Here is a 20636-nt window from a genome sequence, read left to right as displayed (position 1 = left end):
ATAGATGAGTGAGGTGTGGGTGGTGAGGGCCGGGGCCGGGGGTTGAAGTAGGAACCACATCACGAAAGACCTTACTTTTTTATTAAGGAATTTAGATTTTGTTTTCAAGCCAATGTAAAACTATTGGAAAATATTTATTTTTTTGCTTGCCTGCTTTCTCACTTATACTCTACCAAATTTTTTTTTTTAAGATTTTTAAGTAATCACTACAGCCAGCATGGGGCTCGAACCCACAAACCTGCGATCAAGAGTTACAGGCTCTTCCAACTGAGCCAGCCAGGCGCCCCCCACCAATTAACTTTTTATTTGAAAGTAATACATGTTTGTTGCAAAAACTCATAATACAGAAACATACAAAATGAAAAGTACAAGTTTCCCTTTATCCCCTTCACATCCTCCCCCAATCCTAATCCTCAGAGGTACCTACTGTTTCTTTAGCACCTTTCCAGAAGTTTCCTGTGTATATGCAAGCATATATCATACGCACATACTTTCTCTTCTTACAAATGAAGCTTACCATGCTAAATAACTCCCACCATAAAAACGACACTTGAGCATCTTGGATGTTTTTTCCAATTAGTTTATAAAGATACATATTTTTTTCAATGGCTATATCCTATGCCTTCACATAGCTCTCCCATTATTCACCTAACTAGTTTCTTACTGCGGGACATTTAGACTGGGTCTGCCTTTTCACTGTTATGAAGACCACTGCAGTGAGCACTCCTGTTACATATATCTTTGATTATTTCTGTAAGGTATCTGTAGGATATGTTCCTAGAAGTAAAACAACTGTGTAGGAGTGTTTGCATATTCAAATTTAAGGTAGATATTGTAAAATCATTCACTATAGAGATAACATTTTTGGCTCCCAACAGTATTGCAAGAGGTGTGTTTCTTCACCCCAGAGTATACTCATTTTAAACCTTGTGGTAAGAAACACATACAATTTGGGGCACCTGGATGGCTCAGTGGTTCAGTATCTGTCTTTGGCTCAGGTTGTGATCCGGGGGTCCTGGGATCAAGTCCTGCATCAGGTTCCCCGCAGGGAGCCTGCTTCTCCCTCCACCTATGTCTCTGCCTCTCTCTCTGTGTCTCTCATGAATAAATAAATAACATCTTAAAAAAACCCCAAACACATACAATATATCATCGTTACCATTTTTAAATGTAGCTCAGCTAACATTACTCAGCTCAGTAATGTTAAGTATATTCACATTGTTGTACAGCTTATCTCTAGACATTTTCATCTTGTACAACAGATACTCTGTACCCATTAAACAACAGCTCCCCATTTACACCCTCCCCACCCCCACAACCACTGGTCTGTGTTTTGTCTTTGAATGTGACTCTTCTGTGTAACTCGTATAAGTGGAATCACATAGTACTTGTCTTTTTCTGGCTGGCTCATTGACTTAGCATGATGTACTCAGGGTTCATCCATGTTGAAGCATGTGACAGGATATCCTTCCTTTTTAAAGCTGAATAGTATTCCTTTGTATGCATATGTCACATTTTGTTTATCTGTTCTTCCATCAATGAATGTTTGAGTTGCTTTCATGTCTTGGTTATTATGAATAATGCTACTGTCAAGATGGGCATGCAAATACTTCTTTAAAATCCTGCTTTCAGTTCTTTTGGGTATATAACCAAATGCAGGGCTGTGGGATCATATGATAATTTTATTTTCCATTTTCTTGCAGAGTGACCATACTGTTTTCCATTGTAGCCATACCACTTTATGTTCCTACTAACAGAGCAGAAAGGTTTTAATTTCTCCATATCCTTACCAACACTCATTATTTTTTTGCTTTTTCTTGGGGGGAAGGGTAGTACCCATCCTAATGTGTGTAAGGTAATACCTCATTGAGGTTGGTTTGCAGTTTTTAATGATCAGTGATGCTGAGCGTCTCTCCATATGCTTGTTGGCCATTTGTGTATCATCTTTAGAGAAATGTCTATTGTCTGTTCAAGTTGTATCCATCTTTTTTTTAAAGATTTTATTTATTTGAGAGAGAGAGAGAGAGAGAGAGAGAGAAAGAGAGAGCACAAGCAGGGGAAGGGCAGAGAGAGAGGGAGAAACAGACTCCCCACTGAGCAGGGAGCCCAACTTGGGGCTCAACCCTAGGACCCCGGGATCATGATCTGAGCTAAAGGCAGATGCTTCGCCGACTGAGCCACACAGGTGCCTCTTTTTGCCACTTTTTCTATTGAGTACTTCATCTTTTTATTGGCCTGTAAAAAGTCTTTATTATATATTAAGGAAATTTGTCTCTGTGTGTGTTTGTTTCCTATTGCTATGTAACAAATGACCACAAGTAAAAAAAAAAAAATACTGTTTATCATCTGACAGTTTTTGTGGGCCAAAAGTCTGGTTATGGCTTACTTGGACTGTCTACTCTAGGGTCTCCCAGGCTTAGTCCACATATTGACTGGGGCTGTGGTCCTCTTAGAAGCTGAGCTGGGAATATGCTTCCAGGCTCCTTCAGGTGCTTGTCAGAATTCATGTTACTGTGGTTGCAGGACAAAAGCATCATTTCTTGAGACGATCCCCCTCCCTTAACTCCTACAGGCCACTTGTACTTCCTTGCCCCATGGGCTTCTCCAACATAGCCTCCTACTTCAGGGCAACTTATTTCTTCCAGGCTCTTGAAGAGGAGTCTCTCTAGCACCACTGCTAACAAGACAGGGTCTTATGAATATCATAACAGAATCATGGGAGCAATATTCCATCACTATCATGATATCCTATAAATTAGGAGCAGGTAACAGGTCATCGGGTGACCCCTTAGAGTCTTTCCACCACAGTCTGCCATATATATTCCAGATATTCTCTCCATTTAGTCGTTTTTACTTGGGAGTTTTCTGCTCTAATTTTTTTTCTGTTCTAATTTTTATGAGACAAATGTATTGGTCTTTTTTGTGGCATCTATTATAATTTGTTGTATGTTTGTTTATTTTTTTGAGTGAGTCGTATGTTCAGAATGACCTTCACTCTTCGAATCCTTAAACATCCATTTTATTCAATTCATATTTTGTTCTAATACCATTATTACTTTGGAATTTATGATTTTTAAAAATATTTTATTTTTTAAGTAACCACTACACCCAACGTGGGGCTTGAACTCACAATCCTGAGATCAAAAGTCACACATTCTACCAACTGAGCTAGCCAGGCGCCCTGCTTTGGAATTTATTTTGATGTAAGATTTGAGACAGAGATCTGACTTCTTGTCCTCTATGACCAGTCTCTTATCTCAATTGTTGAATAATTTAATTTTTACATGGTTCTTTCTGTTTTCTTGCTTTGTTCCATTGATATGACTGTTTATTCTTCTGTCCATTCCACATCAGTATAGTTACTGTGGCTTTATAACATGTTTTCAATTTTAATATTTTTTGAATATATATATGTATACATATATACACACGTATATAAAAGTAGACATTTATCTATGATATTTGTGTATATACATATACACACATGTATATAAGTAGACATTTATCTATTACATTTGTCTTTTGGCTTTATGATGGATTCTCTTTCCTTGTGTGTGTGTATGTGTAAATATATATATATATATATATATATATATATATATATATATATTCATGTGGTTCAAGATCAAAGATAATTGTGGCACCTGGGAGGCAGTTTGTTAAGTGTCTTACTTCGGCTCAGGTCATGATCCCAGGGTCTTGGGGTTGAGCCTTGCATCAGGCTCCCTGCTCAGTGGAGAGCCTGCTTCTCCCTCCCCTGCTTGTGCTCTCTCTCAAATAAACAAATAAAATCTTTATTTTTTTATTAATGATTTTATTTATTTATTCATGATAGAGAGAGAGAGGGGCAGAGACAGGCAGAGGGAGAGAAGCAGGCTCCATGCTGGGAGCCTGACGTGGGACTCGATCCCAGGACTCCAGGATTACATCCTGGGCCAAAGGCAGGCGCTGAACCGCTGAGCCACCCAGGGATCCCAACAAATAAAATCTTAAAAAAAAGATTAAAGATAATCAAAAGTATGAAAAATATGCCTTCCATCTCTATTCTAGACACTTAGTTCACTCTCTAAAGGCAATCACTATTACTGTATCTGTTTATTCTTTCAGAAATATTTTATGTAGTATCAGCAAATATGAATTTATAATCCACTTTATCCCACCCTTTTACCCAGAACGTAGCTAATCATATATATTTCTGTACCTTGCTTTTTTCACCTAATAGATCTTGGAGATCTTTCCATATAGGCTCACAAACAACATCCTTATTCTTAGATTTGTTTTTGTTATTGTTGTTTTTTGAGTAGTCAGTAGTATTGTTAATGGATCTACCGTAAGTTATTCAACTTTGGTGTTCCCTAATTGTAAACATTTAAGTTGTTTACATACTTTAAAGAAATTTACACACTGTGTTGCAATGAACAGGCTTGTATACATATAATTTTCTACAAATGCAGATAAAACTGCAAGAAAACATTTCCAGAAGTGGGGCAGTGAGTGTATGCATTTATAGTTTTGGTTAATTGTGTCAGTTCTTCCTCCATAGAAGTTGTACCAATTTACATCCCTATCTGCCATGTATGAGAGTGCCTGTTTGCCCACATCCTCCACAGCTCCGTGCTTTATCAAACTATTTGATCTTTGTCAGTGTCACAGATGAAAAATCATGTTTCTGTGTAGTTTTAAATTGCATTTCTTTTACTATGAGTAAGGTATTTTTTTTCCATGTTTATGAATCATTTGTATTATCTCTACTGTGAGCAGTCTGTATCTTTTAACCTTAATTTCTTTGGGTGGTTGATCTTTCTTCCTACTGGTGTTTTTAGGAGCTCTCTATGTATTACTAAAAGTAGACATTACTCTATAATATTTGTATTTTGGCTTTCTTTATGGTGGATTCTTTTTCCATGCAGACATCCACATTTTTTTTTTTTAATGCAGCAAAGTTTAATGTTTTTAAATGGCTTCTAGGTTTTTTTTTGTCATGCTATATTCTCTTTGTTTCTTCTAATCCTTTATGCCTTCATTTTTAGATTTAAAATCTTTGATCCTGGGATCCCTGGGTGGCGCAGCGGTTTGGCGCCTGCCTTTGGCCCAGGGCATGATCCTGGAGACCCGGGATCGAATCCCACGTCGGGCTCCCGGTGCATGGAGCCTGCTTCTCCCTCTGCCTGTGTCTCTGCCTCTCCCTCTCTCTGTGACTATCATGAATAAATAAAAATTAAAAAAAAAATCTTTGATCCTTTAAGGGCTTATGCTAATATAAGGCATGCAGTGTGGCTCTGACTTCATTTTTTTTCAGTTTGCTTGCCAGTTGTCCCAACACCATTTATGAATAATCATCTTTTCTCCACTAATTTAAAATGCCGCTTTTATCATCTACTAAATTCCCACATGTTTTGGTTATATTTTGAGACTTCCTATTCTCTTTTATTGGCTTATGTGTCTATCCATACACCAGAATCTCACTGTTGGAACTGATTTTTGTAGCGCTATGTTCTGTATTGAAACTCTGGTAGGGTTAATTCACTCTCATGCTTTTTTTCAGTGATTTTTCCAGGCTATTCTTGCATGTTTACTTTTCTGGTTGAACTTTAAAATCGGCTTGCAAAGATCTTTTTTAAAAAATCCTGTCATTAATGGGTTTTATGCAGCTGAATAATGTGATCAGATTTGTATCTTAGGAAGATTACTCTGACTACAGTGTGGAAACTGGGTTGGAGGAAACAAGATTAGAGACAAAAGACCAATTACAAGGTTGTTACAGTAATCCTGACAGAAGTGGAGAGACAGGGATGGAGGACAGTAGTGGGTTTGAGAGGTGTTTAAAAGGTTAGAGTGGCCAGACTTGGAGATGCCTGGGATGGGGAGGTTTGGGGAAAGTAGCTCTCAGGGATGACCCAAGCGTCCTGGGTTAAGCAACTGGGTGGTGCCATTCCCAGAGATTCAAAACAGATGAAATTGGGCTGGTTTTGGAGGAAGATGACAAATTCACTTCCAAACATGTTGAGTTTGAAATGCCTGCGGGCATTTCAAGAAGAGTTGTCCGCTGGGCTTGGATACACAGTTCTGAAGCCTTGGAGAGAGGGGCCAGAGACGGAGTTGCAGGACAGCTGTGAAGAGCCTCAGCGTACAGAGGGGGGCTCAGGAAGTCCAGGAGTCTGCAGTGAAGACTGGAAAGAAACATCCAGAGATGCAGGAGGAGTTGCAGGAAGCCCGAAGAACGGTTTTAAAAGAGAGTGAATTGACACTAATTTCAGAAGGAAATTACTTACTGGGAGGTCGAGTAACTTATGAGCTGAAAAACACCATTGGATTTAGTAACAAGGAAAGTCCACAGTTACCGTGGGAAGAGACATTTCAGCAGAATAGATGGGTAGGGGGCCTTGGGATGAGTGAAGGTAAGGAAGTCATGGCAGTAACCCTGTCATCTGGAAGTTTGGCTGCAAAGAAGAGAAGACATAGACTATATATATGGATGAACCAGTAGAGGGCCAAAAATTTGGGATCCTCTTTGAGGATGAGGTAACATTGAGGTGGTTATAAGGACTTAGAGAAACTGGCCAACGTGAATGGTCTAAAAGGGAGTGGTCCCGTTATAATGCTGGCATATATTCTCTGACAGTTTTGGCTTTTCATTTTGTTGAGTTTTCTAATATCTTTAATTGGCTATTCTTATATTTTCAGAATTCAGAGAACTAAGTAATTGGAATCCGGTTGAGTGAGGGACTTAATTGGAGATTAGGTTTGAAAGCAAAGTACAGAGAAGCATACTAGTATGTCACCATTTGTGTAAAAAAGGAAGAGCAGGAGTAATACATATTCTCATTTGCTGTGCACGCATAATCCGTGTTTGGAAGGACTCACAAGAAGCTAATTGTCAAGTTACCCACCAGGCGGTGAGAATCAGGTAGAAGAACAACAGTGGGAGGTTGCCTCTTCGCTGTCATCTTCATATCTTCTTATTTAAGAATGTAAACATATTATGTACTCAGATCATTTGATCTAAGCTGGTTGGTTATCTTTAAAAGCGATGGTTCTGGCAGAGCCTGAATTTTTAATTGGTGATGGCTCTAATGGTCTGTGATTTCTCTTTTCCTCTGCATCCAAGAACCACTAAGAAGCAAACTCTTGCTTTATACTGTGAGTTGTAGATCTTTGCCTTTTCTCTCCTCTTCCCTACGGGAGACCAGAGCCTTTGGAGGAGTGGACAGTCCCAGATTTGGGTCAGGGCAGAGGACCCTGGCCTGGCACTGCCTAGCCCTCTTAGCCACAGCCTAACTGTGTAGGCGGTTAAGGGTCGTGCACCCAATTCCAGCGTGGGCACCAGGGAACAAGTCTCTTACAGCTGAGTGAGCTCTGACACCTTCTGACACCATCCACCTGGAGACTGCATCACATCCCACAGGGTAAGGGTTCTGTCCCACCTGACTGCTCCCCGCCCCCTGCATGCACACACTTCAAATGCTATTGCAAGTCCACATCCCCAGCTTACCTACAACTTGGCTCCAAGTCAGGTTGTTATGACTGCCTCCCTCTTTGGATTCAGTTAATTTAGTAGAGTGGCTCACAGAACTGAGGGAAACAGTACTTACATTTACCAGTTTATTATAAAAGGGTATGATAAAGGATACAGATGAACATCCAGATGGAAGAGAGACATAGGGCAAGGCATGCAGGAAGGGACACAGAGCTTCTGCGTTCTCTGCTGTCCTTCAATGTCCATGTGTTCAACCCCATCCTTTTGGATTTGTACAGAGGCTTCATTACTAGGTATGATTGATTAAATCATTGGCCACTGGTGACTGATCCAGCCTCCCATCCCTTTCCTCTCCAGGGATGTGTGGGGAGGCACTGAAAGTTCCATTCCTCTAACCATGTGATTGATTCTCCTGACAACCAGCCCTCACCCTTAGGTGTGTTCCAGAAGTCACCTCATTAATGTAATAAAAGACATCTTTGTTAAAAAAAAAAAAAAAAAAAAAAAAGACATCTTTGTTGCTTTCATCACTTAGGAAATTACAAGGCTTTTAGGAGCGCTGTGCCAAAAACAAGAATGAAGACCCAGTATTTATTATAAATCCTAATAACAGTTATCAAGCTGGTTTATGGGGAAAGGAAAGAAGAAAGGGGATCAATTATTACCCTGAGAGAGCCTCATACTGCCTCTTCCCTTCCCAGCTGTGGCATATCCCAGTGACAGTCCTGTGACTTTCCATCTCTCCACAATCATTGTAAATTATTCCCAGAGAAATGAAAACGGGATTTTAACAAGATATCTGCACTCCCAGGTTAATCGCAGCATTATTCACAATAGCCAAAATACAGATATCGAAACAACCCAGATGCCCATCAGCAGGTGAATGGGTAAAAATAAATGGTCTGTATGCACAATGGAATATTATTCAGGCACGAGAAAGGAGGATATCCTGCCATTTGCAACACCATAGACAGACCTTGAGCACATTATGCTAAGTGAGAGAAGTCAGAGAAAGACAAGTGCTGTACAATATCACATATACATTGAACCTAAAAAAATTAAACTTGTAAAAGAGTAAAATGTCAGTGACCAGAGGATGGGGGGGGAGATAAGAGTAATGGTGTTTAGGGGAACAAGCTTGTCATAAGTAGTAAAGAAGCCATAAAGATATAATGTACAGCGTGATGAACATAGTATTATACTGTAATTTTTAATGTGATATATATCGCTATGTTGGCAATCATATCACAATGTATAAAATGTGTTAAAACAACATGCTGTATGCTTTAAACTTACACAATGTTAGGTATCATATTTATTCAATAAAAAATAAGTGTAGAAACGGAAAAAAAATTATTCCCTGGAACTCTAGAAGTTTTCAAAAGATCGCAGAAATTTTCCCAAGAACAAATAAGTAAAATATACAGAAAATGAAAGAAAAAACATTTAGCATTGCTCAATAAGTTTCATTGTGGTTTTAGAGCAAACATCTGAATTATTGTACTGATTAAACATACTTTACTTTTAACCTCTAGTTTTATAGTCCACACTGATCTCACACCCTCACTGTGGAACATCAGATGAGATCCAAAAAAATCATCTCAAGATGTTGAAACCCCACAGAAGTAACCCAGTTCACTAGTGCTGGTTTTCCCTGTACACTTTTTAGGGTACCAGATACCGAGGAATAGGTTCTTTTAGGGCTGTGTTAATGCCTAATTTGAGACAGCTGAACTCTTCTACTCTTCTAGCAACCGAGAAAGCTGGTTGATGACCATTTTCTCTTCTGGGTTGCACGGGTGGGGACCCAACCCAGGATCAGATCATTAGCTTTATGAACTTCAATCCTGGCCACTCAGTAGCTCCCCAGGCTCCATTGGGCTGGGCTCTGGGATTAAAATGGGACATCTGCCTCCCCTCCCCTCCACTCCCTCCTTCTTCCCAGAAGTGAGGCCATCTGAGCCTGCGTAGGCGGAGCCAACCTGGCTCATCCCTCCAGTCACAGGCCAGAGCTGGAGAAAGGCCCACCATCCTGTAAGGGACTGACCCTGCCCTACCCTTGGTAGCCGAGCTGTCAGCGCTGCCCCTGACATGAAGCACAGTAGCCTGTCCAAAGGAGGGACAGCAGCTCATGTCAGTTTTATCCCTCCCCTGTCTGTAGGCAGAGGTGGGCCCTTGCAGATAAATTAAAAAAAAAAAAAAGGCTTCCCTTTATGAGTTCTGCCAATTTTCTATTTGGTTGACAAAAGGAATGCCAAACCAAGTGAACTCAGAGACTCCCAACCAGCAACCAGACTCACTTGCAGTTTTAACTCAAATGAAGACCTTGGTCCCACCGATATCCTCTTCTGCTCCTATAGCCTGCTTCCTCCTGGAGAAGAATCCTCTTCCAGTGACTAAGTTTTAGAAACTTCTCACCTGGGCAGACTCCCTCAAGAGGGACATGCCACAGCTCAGCGTAAGGGAAGACCTACCAGAAGCATGGCTGTATGAAAGAGGAGCAGCTGGCCTGGGAAAGCAATCCTCCTGTCTCCAGCGTGGCTGCCAGGGCTGCTCAGATGTGCGGATGCCCTGGTGCTGTCAGCTAACCTGCCTGGGTGTCCCTGACTTTGGTGACTGTGTGTGCAGCTGGACAGGACACCACCAGTGCCTCTCTATGAGCGAGTACCCAGATGAGGAAAAGTAGCCTAGGTTCTTTGAAATCGAAAACAGGATTTTTTTTTTTTAGCTCAATCTGCTTTATTTAGAATTGCCATGTGCTGTTACTGCTAAGTAAATATATCAGATTATTTTATTCCCCCAAAAAATATTTTCTCAGGATACTTTTCTAGTTCCTTTGTGAAATTATACACTGATTTTTGTCTTCTAAAGTCATGTAAAGGGAGCGTTTTAGTAATAACTTTTGCTGGCTGTGTGGTAAAAAAATTCACCTCTTGCATGTCTTTGGAAGTTATTCAGGTAAAGCTAAAAAAAAAAAGGCACCCTTAGATTAGTATAGTGCCACAGTCTTAATTTCTAAAAAGTAAATTTTTGAGGGCACCTGGGTGGCTCAGTTGGTTAAGCATCCAACTATTGATTTTGGCTCAGATCATGATCTTGGGATTGTGAGATCAAGCCCAGTGTCTGGCTCAGCACTCATGTGGAGTCTGCTTGAGACCTCGGTCTTCCTCTCCTTCTGCCCCTTCCCGCCTTATGCGCCCCCCCACCCCCAGTCTCTCTTAAATAAATAAATCTCTTTTAAAAATTAAATTTTTTTATTTGGAAATTGTACCCATCAAGTAAGGAATAGAATAATGAACATCTCCTCCCTTATACTCATCACCAGGTTCAATATTTTTTCCAGTTTTATTGAGGTATAGTTGACATACAAATTATATTAGTTCAAGGTATACAACATAATGATTTGCTGTATGGATATGTTGTGAAATGGTCACCTTGGTAAGTTTAGTTAACATCCATCACTTCACAGTTACATTTTTTTCTTGTGATGAGAACTCTGAGGGTCTACTCTCCCGGCGACTTTCCGGTGTACGATATGGCATTGTTAACTTCCACCACCGTGATGTCCATGGCATTCCTAGAACTTATTTACCTTAACCTGGAAGTTCCTACCTTTGGACCACCTTCACCCATTTCCCCCATGTCCCAGCCCCCAATAATTTTCAATATTTTGTCAGTTTTATTTATCCTCCCTCTTGCTTTTTTTTTTCTTCCCAAATTACAGATTTCTTCTGGACTCAGCAACATGTCTTACAAAATTGCATCACAGTGGTGTATGTGGTGTGATTCAGAATGCAGGAGGGGAAGGAAGGGGGCAAGGGGGTGGTCAGCAGTGGTAGGGCGTGTTTCTCAGCACTGGTTCCTACTGTAGGCAGAGGCTCATGACGAGATGCAGCTGGGCTCCGGTGCTCTGACCTCTTTCCTGCCTGATCTGAAGTGCCCACCTGACCCTTTTGGTCCCTGAGTCCACCTATGGCCTTACTCAGTTGGCCAGGCACTCTCTTGGATAACCTGCTTCCAGGCCAGCTTCCTTTGCCCTGTCACTGCTCGAGTTGTACCTTGCAAAAACCAATTCTTTGCTTCCACAATTCCTTCACATCATTGTCATCATTGTAAGAGGCAAATCAGCTTCTTCTGGAGGAAATAAATGGGCAGACCCCGTTTACCCAGAACTAATCTCTTGGGTCATGATCATATCATCAGCAGAGTTAAAGGTCAGACTGTACTCAAGAAGGCCTCCCTCCACCAAAGACACCACAAGAGACAGGAGGATGGGGTGGGCAGCCTCCAGACTCCTTCCTTTGTGGGAGCTTGTGTGGCATTTCCTGGAAGGAGATTAAGATGCCTTTAAGGCTTGGGGTCTACATTAGCTCTTACCATGCCCACACTCGTCCCCAAGGGTCTGAAGGGGAAATTCTTCATTTTACAATGGAAAATTTTAGCCATCCAAAAAGTGGAAAGAAACTCCCATATAGCTGTCACCAGTTTCAAAAAGTACCAACATTTTGTCACTTAAGCTTTCTGGTCATGTACCATAGCAACAAAAAAAGAGTTTGTATCCCCATTCTGGGTATCTTTGTTTATAAATTATATATACATATATTCTACTGTTATATCACGTACACAAAAAGTAGAAAACTGAGTGGAAATAGAGTTTCTGGTGTCTTCTCTACACCCCGTACACATCCTGTACACCTCTGAGAGGCACACACTATGCCCAGTTACTTGGGAACAGAATAATAGAGCAGACTTGTATGGGAACCCAGTGTCACAGAAACTGGGGGCAGGATAACAGGTGTCACTGCTTATAACCCGCTCATCACTAGGATGTCATCCCTACCTCTCCCGGCCCAGGGCACTGACCCATCTCATCTACTCTTCCTCAACAGGAGCCTCCAGTGTGAACCCTGGGCTCTGCATCCTGGGCATGTTTTATGCTTTGCTGTTATTTCTTTTTTTGACAGATTATTTTTCCTGGCCCTCTGAGGTCATTTTGATTGCTTTCGTTTTTGTGTGTGTGTGTCTGGACCTTTGCTGCCGTCAAAAAACAAACTTTTATCTCTGTCATTTTTTTTAGAGTACTCTTTTATCTTCATTTATCTTATAACTTTACTTCCTTTTTACCTTTTGTTTAGAATGGAGGAGGAAGGGGCGACACAAGGGCTACTGATACAGTGACGGGGCAGGTCTCCAGCCGGAAGGTTGGGTGCCAGCATCCCCTCTGGCCTGCTCTGCTCTTTGTTACTTCTTTGCACCTTCACAGTAGGGCTCGTTTGGTCTTTTGGAGATTGCATCACAAATTCATTTAGTCAAAAAGGGCACAGTCTCCATGTTAACACACAAACGAAAACCAAAACATCCCTCCGGTGATTGAGGGGCTCTGAGGGCCAAATTACCCTGCCAGGCTGGAGTAAGACTGGCCTGCAGAAGGTGCCTTCTGGCATGCTGCTGAGAGAGAAGCCTCCCTTGGTTCCCAGAAGCTAGGAGCTTTGCTGGCTGGTGGACCAAGACCTTGCCCTCTGGCACATGTATAAGCCGCAGCCCCACCTGGTTCTGACAACCACAGAGGGCGAAGGAAGGGGGTAGGGGCTGCAGTGAGAGGGGAAGCAGGGCGAGGGCAGGTCTGTCCCTGGACATTTGTAAAGGAGCTGGGTTTTTAATTTTTTTTTTAATTTTTATTTATTTATGATAGTCAGAGAGAGAGAGAGGCAGAGACACAGGCAGAGGGAGAAGCAGACTCCATGCACTGGGAGCCCGACGTGGGATTCGATCCCGGGTCTCCAGGATCGCGCCCCGGGCCAAAGGCAGGCGCTAAACCGCTGCGCCACCCAGGGATCCCCAAGGGTTTTTAATTTTTATTTACTTTATGGTAGTATAGTAGAGTCTCTAACCCAGCTACGAAATCCTTTTTCTTTTACACGGTTTATAAGGTAGAACTAAAGTGGTCCATTTAACCCCAAGGCAGTGAGTTAATAGCCTCTTCTTTGTTGCGGGCAGGTCCTCACAACTCAATCTCTTCATCATGAGTACCAAAGGAGATACAGGCTGTGGCTGGAATGATCCCCAGCTGGGTTCCCAAGAAGGGCACAGTTGTCCCTTTGTTAGACTTGCCCTTTTACAAAGAGGGGGCCTATAACATCTTCCATTAACTGTGGCCTGCATTAAAAAGCCCTGCAAGCTCAAGGAACCTACCTTATTTCCCACACTCATTAAGTCTCCACTCTTCCCCCAGAAGAAGTCCATTCAGTCCCGGGGGCCAATCGTTCATGCACTTACCAAGAATTGAAGCACTGAACTAAGGACGAACCCAGTCACGGGCAGCCTAGAGGTCCTGTAGAGTACAGTGCGAGTCTAAGTGTGACCTTGAGGCCATGCATGAGCTCACCCTTTCCAGATGAAACTTCCAGCCAGCCCATTAGCCCACCTCCACCCTGCTGGGAAGAGAGACACAGATGTGAGCTCCAGCATACAGAGGAATTTAGAATGACTGAGGAAGCATCTTAATTCTATAGGAGGAAGCGTGGGATGATCGATAAAGAGCCTTGGGATGTCAGCTAACCTTTTATAAAATATTAGGTCAGACACCTACCCCAGATGATACTGCTTGGTGCAATAGCGAGTTGTAGGTATGCTGTTTATGCAACAAGACAGTCACAGATTCCCAGCAGGGTTTGTGTCCTTTCATCAAATCTTAGTTCTTCCAATAGATTTAGGGGAACGTATATTGATCTGGAAAATTTCTCACTTTTTTACCTTTTTTCTGTAGCTTGCCAGCAAAATTCCACTCACAGTCTCAAAAACAACTGGTTTTATATAGGCCACTTAGGCAAGAAGGCAAAATGGCAAGGTGAGGCCAACACTGCATGAGGCTCGAGGCCCTGAATTCAATCTTCCTGTTGCTATAGTTGTGTTACCCTGAGAAGAGTCACTCCTCATTCTGGATCCTGGTTTTTCATCTGGAGAAGGAAAGCATGGAGCTGGGGGGCCGGTGTGGTCAGCAGCCTCTTTGTTTTCATTTGTGAAGTCCACCCTCATGAGCCAGCAGTGCCCATTCCCTCATCTTGCTCATCCCTACCTCGTTTTCATCTGTCACAGGCTGGAAGATGCACTGGCCCAGTTTGTTAGGCTCAGATAAGATGTGATGGAAGACCTGAGGGTCCCCCTGCCCCACCCCGAGTGCTCCCCATGGGGGTTCTTAACTGATTCTGTTGCTTAGAGGCTTTCTTTGCTTCCTGGTTCATTGCTGAGATGGGTGAGGTTGCCACCTAAGTCACCCCTAGTTTAGGCAGGCCCACTGTCCTCACACCATAAGGTAACAGGGACACCATACTCAGCACATCCTCTGTTTTAGAGCTGCCTGCCAGGACATATTTCTAGTGTTGTCAGTGTTATTCCAGAAGAACATATGCTGCTCTTACAAGAGTTTTATCTTTCTTTTTCTTGATCTGTAGTCAATCATGTGTGCCAGTAGAGCTGTTGAAAGTTGCCTTACGTAGAATTGTCTCTATTTGAATACCGATTAGGTACTCCTTTGTAAAGATGCTGAGGTTACAGTATTCTGGATCAAGGCTTTTCCAAGGAACCATTTACATGCTTCATCCTGGCTTTCTGCATGTTTTATTTTTATTTATTTTTATTTTTTGAGAAAGAGTGAGCACCTGCACACAAGCAGGGGTGTGGAGGGGCAGAGAGAGAGAGGAGGAGAGAGAGAGAATCTTTTTATTTTGTTTTGTTTTAAAGATTTTATTTATTGGGCAGCCCCGGTGGCGCAGTGGTTTAGCGCCACCTGTGGCCCGGGGCGTGATCCTGGAGACCCAGGATCGAGTCCCATGTCAGGCTCTGCATGGAGCCTGCTTCTCCCTCTGCCTGTGTCTCTGCCTCTGTGTGTGTGTGTGTGTCTCTATGAATAAATAAATAAATAAATAAATAAATAAATAAATAAATAAATAATCTTTAAAAAAAAGATTTTATTTATTCATGAGAGAGAGAAAGAGAAAGAGACACAGGCAGAGGGAGAAGCAGGCTCCATGCAGGGAGCCCAATGCAGGACTTGATCCCGACCTCAGGATCATGCCCTGAGCCTAAGACAGATGCTCAACCACTGAGCTACCGAGGTATCCCAAGAGAGAGAATCTTAGACTCCACACTCAGTGTGGAGCCTGACACAGGGCTTGATCTCACAACTCTGAGATCATGACCTGAGCTGAAGTCAAGAGTCAGATGCTTAATAGACTGAACTACCCAGGCGCCCCATGTATATGTTTTAAATACATTTTTTAAAAATCCATTTTAAAAAAACTCATTAAAGCTTCTTACAATGCAAGACTTGGTCATCCTATTAGCATTTAGAAATTCATATTTCACTTGAGAAAATTTGTAAATTACAGTTCTCCCTCTTTTAATAACATTGTATAGCAATACCACCATAAGCTAGAATTGATCTTTGTTGCATGAAAAAAATGCTGCTTGGTCCTTCACACGTAAGGAATATACTGTAACATATATAGAACAGTAGAATATACTGTAGGATATTTTTAATAATGATAATCTCCTTGAGTTGACAACAGCTCTCCCATTCTCAGACTTGAGCTCCTTTCATAACAGGGGCTTAGTAGGAATCTGGTTATGGCTTATTAGTCACGTGGAAAGATCTAGGCTTTCTAATTAACCACAAACAATGAAATGCCAACAATGTGGTTCATCTGTTACGAGTTAATGCAAATATAGGTCATGTTGATAAATCAACAGTGCCTTATCAGAGGAAGTACCTTTTCCCCTAGAAAAGACAAGGAAATTCAGCTGCAAGTTTTCAGCCATTCATGCCAGGCTCCAGCTTTCCAAGGTGATCTGAGGTAGGCAGCAAATGGGTGTCTGCACACACACATAGGAATGCCAAAGTGAAATCTCTGTCCCCTTGGGGAGTGTTCAGAGAACATGATACTCTCTGCCATTGGCTCTGGACTTCTGTCTGGAAATGCAACTGTGCTCTTTTGGGAAGATTCATACGCCCTGGTTTATCTCAGAAAGAGTTCTCCATGAGTACTGGCCCTGTCACCCCACCCTAGCAGCCATCCTAATACCTGTACACCTGAACCAATTTGCCATCCACACGGAGATACTTTCAGAAACAGGAGCCTGCAATTCTGCAAAGTAAGGAGAGCCTGAGGCCAGGGCTCTCTGTATGTGGACATCTGGTTCTTAGCAGTACCTTGAACTGCTTGAGATATGTTTCCTTCCCCCCAAAGCCCAACCACTGGGTAAGAATTAGCTGGAGCTGTCTACTTGCCAACTCCCTGACCCTCTATTCCCCACCCCAAGCCCACTTCATTGTGCTTCACTGTTGAGGTTCATGGAAGCTTCATGTTTAGGCCACGTCCCACACTCAATCTGCCTTTTCTCAAATTTGGTGACTTAAGCCCAAAATCTACCTTTCCCCTGCCTTGGATTAGCCCTGGTCCTTTGTTCCCACGCATAGCACCTGGCAACTAGGTCACAATGTGAAACAGAATGTGATAGCTCACCCCTTTGCCACTCCGGTTCCTGTTTGAGCCCTCCTGGTGCTTCACCGTCAGGCTGCTAACACTGGCACCCCCACATTATCTCAGGCTGCCACTGAGAACATTGCCGTCCCCAAGTGTGCCCTGCCCATCTGCTTTCCAGGGCCCAGGGGGCTCTAGTGTTAACACTTGTGCTGGCACAGGCCCTGAAGAGATCATTGGACCTCCCATCTGGGTATGTATTTCAGAATAAAAACCGTTAAGCCATCCCAAAACAAAAAGCTAAAGAAATCCAGCTAAATTCTGATTTTTCCCACTGTGAATACTTTGAATGTTGTTGGACATCCCATCAAACAGGTTCCTCCTCTGTCGGGTTGCCCCTTAGCGCATGCTTGGTCTACCTGTGAGTAGTCCGGTGCTGGCATCCTCGACAGCAATGTTGAGGAGCTTTTGTAGATGGAAGCACAGAGGCCTTCTCTTCTTTGTTTAGTGTCTGGGTCCCATGTTCCGAAACAGGATGGCTTTTGGCAGAGCCGAAGCCTGAGGCCGTCCTCAAAACATGTTGGCACCAATTTGCAGGTGCAGGACTTGGCACCCCTCTTGTTGCTTTTTAAGAAAAATAGGACTCAGGGCACCTGGGTGGCTCAGTGGTTCAGCGTCTGCCTTTGGCACAGGTCGTGATCCCAGGGTCCTAGGATCAAGTCCCTCATTGGACTCCCCAAAGGGAGCCTGCTTCTCCTTCTGCCTCTGTCTCTGCCTCCCTCTCTGTGTCTCTCATGAACAAATAAATAAAACCTTTTTTTAAAAAAAGTAGAAAGGAAAATAGGACTCTCCTCTCTACTGTCACTACCACATCAGTCGGCTTTGCTGTGGTAACAACCATTCCCAAAACTCTGGGACTTTGAGCAAACTTTTTTTTTTTTTTTTTTAACTCCTATTTGCTGCTGGTGACTGTACCTATTGTGGCTTTCCTCCTCGTGTCTTCTATATAACTGAGGCTGAGAGAGCATCCCTATTTGGGTCATGGAATTCTCAGAAGGAGAAGAGTATGAGAGTCTGTTTGGGCAGACATGTGACATGTCTGCTCATGAGCCATTGGCTGAAGCCAGTAATGGGGCCTGGCCAGCATTATTTTCAGCCATTCATCCCCAGGTCATAGCTTTCAGAGGGGACCTGGTATGGGCAGCAGATGGCTGCCTAACTAAGATCTAGGTGCCGTGGAGATACTTTTGGAGGCTCAGAATACTGGGTAAACCACTGATAGTGCTGCTGCCCTTGTGATCCATAAAAGGACCCTGTAGGGTGGCCTCACCCTGACCAAGATGCTTCCCAGAGTCCAGCCACCTGCGCACACATCCTCCTCTTCATGCCCAGTGTTCTTAGTCCACTTGGGCTTCAGGATCAGAGTACCACACACTGGGGAACTTAACATTTATTTTCTCACAGTTCTGGAGGCTATAGTCTGAAGTCAAGGTGTCAGCAGGGTTGGTTTCTGGTGAGTCCTCTCTTCTTGTCCTCACACGGCCTTTCTCCTGTGTGTATATGTTCCTATTGTCTCTTCCTCTTCTTCTTCTTTTTTTTTTTTTTTAAGATTTTATGTATTTATTCATGAGAGACACAGAGAGAGAAGCACAGACATAGGCAGGGAGAAGCCGGCTCCCTGTAGGGAGCCAGATGCGGGACTTGATCCCAGGACCCGCTCATGACCTGAGCCAGTGGTAGATAGTTGCTCAACCATTGAGCCACCCAGCTGCCCCTCTTCCTCTTTGTATACGGATACCAGTGCTATTGAATGAGAGCCCATCCTTACTACCTCATTTCACTTTCATTACCTTCCTGAAGGCTCTGGGTCCATAGACTGTCACCCTGAGGGTTTGGGCTTCAACCTGTGAATGGGGGCGGGGGGGGACATGTCAGCCAGTAACACTCAGTACCCTGGGATAGGGCAGCTTGCACTTCATCTCATTTCACTTTCTCAATGAGCCTGTGAGGAAGTTAGCAGCAGCATCATTTCCACCTTACAGATTAAGGTGAAGTGACTTGCTAGTAAGTAAGGGGTTTTGAGCTGGAACCATTGCTTTGACTCCATATCACATGGTTTTTGAACTACAATATGGGGGGTAGGCCTTATGAACATGAGAAACCAAGGACTGTGTACCTGCTGAATTAGTAACTATAAGGATTACATAGTATACAGAAAATTGTATGCAAAGCAACATTAAGTGTAAAATAGAGACCATAAAAATGTATGTGCTCTGTGGGTACAAGCCTTGTAAAAGCTGGATACAACTTGAAAAGGAACAGGAAACATGAGCTACTTGGCCTTCAGGGAACCAGGGTTCTGCTTCTTTTTTGTATTAAAGTTGACCTAAGAAATAACATTTTTAAAAAAAATTTATTTTATTTGAGAGAGAGAAAGAGGAGAGTGAGCATGAGCAGGGGGAGGCAGAGGGAGAGTCCCAAGCAGACTACCCACTAGGCAATTCCATGACCCTGAGATCATGACCAGAGCCGAAACCAAGAGTCAGAGGCTTAACTGAACCACCTAGGGCCTCAGAAATACATTTTTAATAACAGAATCTTAGCTCTTGGTGAACATGACACCATAGTGTTTCACAGGCTTCCTCACTCAGGGTCCACTTCAGTGTCCAGCTTCCCTGACTGAACACCTGCTTGAGTTCATTTTATCACAAGGCAGGTCCCTGTGGGTTAAAAAGCCAGATAAAGTTTGGAGGAAGGTCAGCTACCACAGGGGGAGAGTTGCAGTTAGTGCCACAGTGAGAAAGAGAAGAAAATTAAAATGTCACCAGAGACCATCCCCCACCTCTGCCCCCCAACTGAGTCCAAGTAGCAATACAGGATTTAGGCCCATGGGGATTAATGCAAAAGAGGCAAGTGTAAATAGCAAGTATGTGTGTCATAGGAAGTCTAGGAGACATTCCAAGAACTTTCTGCTTTTTTCAGAAGTCCTTCTGAAGACCCTCAGCCCACTTCTGTAGGCTGGCCCTCGGGAGCTCAGTCTGGCAGTATTTGTACTCTGAGATTTCTAGGTGAAAATGTTGTGTTTTCAAGTACATTTAACATCACTGTAGTGAATATTGGTCACATTACCAGAGAATCCTCCCTTTTATCCTGGAACAAAGTCATTTGTCCCTTCTGTCTCCTGGGTAAACAGGCTCTTGAAAAGGTGTGCTGTGGGTTTGCATCCTCTTGATTTACAAAGGTATTTCAGTTTGTCACTCCCTGGAAGAGTGTGCTGTATTGTCTGAGATCAACACCCCGCTTACCCTCAGAAGTTGTTCCTCACCAAGACCTCTTTATTTTAGGAGTTAACAGATTTGGGTTGTAAAAATAGATTAGAACTGTTAGACTCAATTAGCCCAGACATTTTATCAGCCCATTCAGGAGAAATAGGAGTCATCCTCAAATCCAATGTGAGAAAATCCACGTTTAAGAAAGAAAAATTAACTACCAGTTCTTAGCTAAAAGAAGCTCTCCTATAAAAACATACTTCGTTGTGGGATTCGGTTCAGGGTAAGCTAACTATTTACATATAACTCAATTTACATAAAAGAACATCTGTTTTTGTATGTTTCACAAACATAGCCCCTGCATAATAGTGTGTACACGTTGCCCACACATCCCATGTGTGATATAATGGT

General features: G+C 42.8%; 1 protein-coding gene across 7 annotated transcripts in view; it reads left to right on the top strand.

Annotated features, from left to right (window-relative positions):
- CRTC3 (CREB regulated transcription coactivator 3) overlaps positions 1-20636 on the top strand; it is a 123366-nt gene that overhangs the window by 37323 nt on the left and 65407 nt on the right. Inside the window, exon 1 of one of the 7 annotated variants that reach the window (XM_072800553.1) lies at positions 17040-17209. The exons of the other annotated variants lie outside the window; for them this stretch is intronic. The gene's annotated coding sequence lies outside the window, so the exon portion shown is untranslated. Of the gene's footprint in view, positions 1-17039; positions 17210-20636 lie in introns of those variants that run through there. 7 annotated transcript variants of the gene reach the window in all.

Source organism: Canis lupus, chromosome 2, assembly GCF_048164855.1.
Source record: "Canis lupus baileyi chromosome 2, mCanLup2.hap1, whole genome shotgun sequence".
Classification (NCBI taxonomy): Eukaryota; Metazoa; Chordata; class Mammalia; order Carnivora; family Canidae; genus Canis; species Canis lupus.
The sequence above is the reverse complement of the archived record's forward strand: the minus strand, read 5'-3'. Positions and strand labels throughout refer to the sequence as shown.